Raw genomic sequence first — 5,294 nt, forward strand, 5'->3', positions numbered from 1 at the left:
GGGCAATGGTTTAATTTAGTAATGCAGAATAGGATTATCATAGGTGGCAGTTGGATGGGTATGTACGACTCATAAAGGAGACAAAGTTTTTACTGATTGTTATGGACTACAAAGCAAGGGGATGGTGTTCACAGAAATTGATCCCTCGTGGCAATGGTTGATAGACAGGCGAAAATCCTGCTACACACGGCCCAGTCACATTAATATGGCCACCGCCTATATTTGACGTCAACGCGCAACAACCACACACAGACTGTAGGTGGCAGCACCAGGAGTGGAGGGTATAAAAACCGTGTAGGGGAACAGAGCAGTCGTTGTCGTTATGCGGAAACGGAGCGATTTATCTGATGTCCAAAAGGCCATGATCATTGGATTTCGGGCTGACGGTGGAATAAATTCCGAAACGGATAAATTTGTAAGCTATTCACTTGCTGCTGTGGTTAAGGTACATCGTGCATGGCAAAATGGCCCTATCCAAAACCGGCACGGAGACAACTGTGGCCCACCACGGAGCACAGACCAGAAGGATGAACGACGGCTGCAGACGTATGTATGGGCAAATAGACAAGCAACTGTTGAGCAGATGACTGCCCAGATGAATCAAGGGGCTTCCAGCAATGTGTAATCGCCGACGGGTCAGCGAATGTTGTTGCGTTTGGGCCTCCACAGCAAGCGCCTGGTTAATGCATCCAAACTGAGTGCTGTTCATTGGTGACGAAAGCTGGAATTTGGACGCCAGTACCGCAACTTGACGTCCAATGAGTGGCGACAGATGGCCTTTTCAGTTGAATCACGTTTTATTTTCCATCGAACAGATGGAAACGTCTGAAACCAAAGGCGTCCAGGCGAGAGCAGAGAGCGTTGTGTTCTGGGGAATGTTTCTGTGGCATCACGTGGGTAATCTCGTCATTCTGGAAGACGCAGTGGATCAATATAAGTATGCATCTATCCTTGGGGACCATGTCCAGTCTTACATGCAGGTTGTTTTTCCTAGGAATGACGGTACCTACTAGTAGAACGCGGCAACGCGTCATGCAGGTCGCAGTGTACGTGCGTGGCTCGAAGAGAACCAGGATGACTTTTCTATACTTCCCTGGCCACAATATCCCACCGATTAAAATCCAGTCGAGAATCTGTGGGACCACAGCGATCTTGCCCTTCGCACCGTGCGTCCTCAACGGAGAAATCTAGCGCAGCTGGTCAAGGGACTGCAGTCGGCATGGCTGTACATCCCTGGCAGTACGTTCGAGAACCTCACTGACTGTCTTCCTGCACGTCTCGCAGCAGTCCGCGCTGGAAAGGATGGTTATTCAGGCGTCTGACAGGTGGTTACGACTGTGACTGAACAGTGTAGTATAAGGTCGGTGAGAGCAAGGAAATGACTCTTGCGGATGTAATGGGTATAAATAGGTGGAAGTCCTGACTAAGTTTTTAATGGTTTAAGCGTGTTAAGCTCGGCATTGGGATAGAATATGAATAGTGAGCCTTTTGTGTAAAATGGTTCTAATAATCACTTATACTTGGCTGACAGCTTAAGGATAGAAGAAAACTATAAATAGTCTTCGCGGGTTTGCCGCCGGATCACCTTGTGCAAATTCCACAATATTTCCTCGGAGCAACTGTCCGACATCTTCAGGTGGTTCAACCTTGCTGGTGACTCAGCACAACGTGATCCGGCGGCAAACCTGTAAAGACTATTTACAACATATCCGCCAGGGAAAAAAATCAAATCTATGTAAATTCCTACGGGACGAAACTGCTGAGGTCATCGGTCCCTAGACTTACACACTACTTAAACGAACTTATGCTAAGAGCAACACACACACACACCCATCCCCGAGGGAGGACTCGAACTTCCGTCTGGAGGGGCCGCGCAATCCGTGACGTGGCGCTTCTACCGGTGCGGCCACTCCGCGCAGCCTGCCGAGAAAGCTCGAATATTCACATAGAAGGAAACTGTTAGGGAAACACAGGTGTATTTTTACGTGAAGAGTCGAGTTCTTTTTATAGCTGGAAATGTAGTGAAAATCACTTGTTCTCAAGGTCAGTTATTTGGTAGGAAACTGGTAATAGAGTAGGGACAGCGGCGGTCACTTATCGTGACTATTCTATGTAATCAGTTTTTCTTGTACAAGATGTTTGTATGTAATATGAATGGATGATAAGGGATGGTGTAACTACAGATCACTCAAATATATTTTTTCACTGATCAAAGAAAAAACATTGAATACTCAAGGTGAATTAGAATTTGTGAGACCAGCAGACGTTATTCATAAAGTAAGTGGACAACAATTAAATAGCTTCTAAAAACAGAAATTTTACAGCCAACTGGGTGCAAATAACTGTTTGGTACAATTGACATACTTTTCGACTCCTACTAAGGGGTCTTTATCAGAATGAAAATTTGAAGAATCGTAAAGTTACATTGCGAAAAAGGAATGGTCGGAATTTAGAACAACTATGCTCAAGTCAAAATTAAAATAAAATACGTTCCAACCTCGTCCTGTATGCCTAGCTAGGAATAACATCTACCTGGATAGGCATTCGTGACAAGGACGGTACTATTTTATTTTAATTTTGGCCGGCCGGAGTGGCCACGCGGTTCTAGGCGCTACAGTTCGGAACCGCGCGACCGCTACGGTCGCAGGTTCGAATCTTGCCTCGGGCATGGGTGTGTGTGATGTCCTTAGGTTAGTTAGGTTTAAGTAGTTCTAAGTTCTAGGGGAGTGATGACCTCAGATATTAAGTCCCATAGTGCTCAGAGCCATTTGAACCATTTATTTTAATTTTGACTTGCGCATAGCTGTTCTAAATTCCGACCATTGTTTTTTTCGCAAGGTAGCTCTACGATTCTCCAAAATTTCATTGTGATAGACACCCTTAGTACGTGTCGAAACCTAGGACAATTGTATCAAACAGTTATCTGCAACCGGTTGACTGTAGAATTCCTATGTTTAAAAATTGTAAACAGTTGCTGAGAAAAGCCATGTTCGAAAGTGCACGATTAAATAAAATAATATTTCCTTAAGGAAGATGAATCCTGTTCGAAGTTATACGATATGCATATGTCCATATGTATAATCATGATAATGAATAGTATTTTAGATAATAGGAAAACACTGTTGGTGTATTTCTCGAAACTGAAGGAAGCACTGATGACTACGTTTATGTTAAGTGAGTGGGATCTAACGTTTTTCGCGATGTATTGATGAGTGGCATCTGGATTATTCAGATTTAAACTTAGTAATAAAAATATGGAAAGGATGAAAGAGGGGCATGTGAACTAAGGAGTGAAAGTTGACCATGTCCTCTAGCCGATACTAAAGTACAGAAAAGGAAGTTTCTTTGATTTTGTAGAAAATGCAGGAGCAATTTTCTCATAGCACTTGTTGGTTTGAGACTGTCGGGAATGGGAAGGAAGAAATAATAGTTTAATGTCGCTTGCTGACATCAGAAGAAATGACATCATAAACACTGAGATGTGTGAAAATTACAGTAGCTTTTGCTTAAAACCGAGAGCGAATTATCCAAGCTACATACAAAATTGCAAAATTTTTCTAATCTTTTTTCACGCTTACAGCACCGCAAACTATTGAATCACTTATTAAAAATTCGTTGTTCACGCAGTACATCACAAAATCGATACCTTAATATATGCATGAAATTATATTATCAAACTGCGATTTAATTACATTGATTCTTTAACTTACTTTTGACCTGATCAAGCCAAAAATAAACGGTTTGACACTATGCACTAATAGCGAAAAGGGTCTCACAAGAACATTTAAAGAGGTTATCATCTTTTTCGTGTACAGTTCTCGTTTTGACATTTTCGTTGGTGTATAGGTGAATAATCCGAAATCAATAAAAGCAATAGTTTTACATGCTTAAAGTCAAATATTTTACACACTACATCTTATGTAACGTAATCATACGTTAGAAACTTTTTATGCTAGACAGTTCCATTGTTCATTTAGTTGGGGGAACAGAGTTCTGGCGAGGGGGAGGGGGGAGGCCGCTGGTGGAAGAGTACTGTGATATTATAAACCAGCAGACTAAACTTACAGAAAAAAGTACATTGCCAACTTCAGTAACCTTCAATGGCAAATCAGTTATTAACCTTGTTGGCCATATTTTTATACTACGGATTATAAAAGGTGATTTAGGCAGTATCGATCATCCCGAGAGAGCTCGCAGTTTGAACTAACTCCGCTGAAAACGAAATGAGTAAATAAATTATTTCAGTTACTATCAAACAGGTCTTCCTAGAAAAGTTATACAGATGTTTTATCGAAAGTGAATAATGCTGTACCTAATCTTTTTGTCCTGTTGTAGACAAACACATGCAACTTTACTGTCGAAACATAAAATGTGGAGCGTCAACAAAGTAGCATAATGTGGAGTAACAGAGGTTCAGTTTAAGATGTGCTTCGCTTGGTAATTGTGCTACTTCTTCTCATAAAAACATCAAAAACATCAAAAAATTGCCGAATGTTGCATGAGGCTGCGAAACGAGAAATTGGCTTTATGCCAAAGAATTGTACATCTCTCGGCGTGCCGCATCATCAGTGACGTCACAGCGAAAGCAGAAGCACTGCTCGGTGTATCTCATGAACCATCCGTGGGGCGATGGTGGTGTAATGGTCAGCATAGTTGCCTTCCAAGCAGTTGATCCGGGTTCGATTCCCGGCCATCGCAATTGTTTTAACTAAAGTTTCTCATTAGCATTCAAGATGAAACACAAAAGGAGACAAATAGGGTCTACAAAGAGTTTAATATGTTAGTATGGTTTTCAGTAAGTGTCTTGTCTGTTAGTTATACCGTAACTTCGAAACTCTTGCTTTTTAAATTCGGGAACATGTAACCATTTCCAGTAATAATTTTTATAGAATATCAAATCATATGTAATCATTTATCTACAGAAAACTATTTTTTGAGATGAATAGCAAATATAAAATCGTTTTGTTTATTTAACATAAATTACTGTTTTTTAAATAGTTAGAGAATGTTGAAGAGGTTGACGAAATTTGCTACCCTGGAAGCACAGTAGTTAAAGAAAGTAGATGCAAGAAAGACACAGCTGGACTAGGAAAACTGGTTTCTATAGAAAGAAAACAACTACTGACATCCAAAAATATAAACCCCGATATCAGAAAAAGATTCACGAAATACTGTGTATGGAATCCAACTCTCTAAGGGTGCGAACCACGGAGAATGGGTAATAATCATTTTGCAAATGTTGGAGTTCTTATTTCTGTGTTTACTAAGAAAACAGGAGAGGAATTCCACCTTGT

At 41.0% G+C, this 5,294-nt stretch overlaps 1 non-coding gene across 1 annotated transcript; it reads left to right on the forward strand.

Annotated features, from left to right (window-relative positions):
* Nucleotides 1–4,626: 4,626 nt before the first annotated feature.
* On the forward strand, nt 4,627–4,698 carry Trnag-ucc (transfer RNA glycine (anticodon UCC)). The gene has a single exon. It is a non-coding gene; the product is annotated as a tRNA-Gly (tRNA).
* The last annotated feature ends 596 nt before the right edge of the window (nt 4,699–5,294 follow it).

This window comes from Schistocerca nitens, chromosome 7 (genome assembly GCF_023898315.1).
Source record: "Schistocerca nitens isolate TAMUIC-IGC-003100 chromosome 7, iqSchNite1.1, whole genome shotgun sequence".
In the NCBI taxonomy this organism is placed as follows: Eukaryota; Metazoa; Arthropoda; class Insecta; order Orthoptera; family Acrididae; genus Schistocerca; species Schistocerca nitens.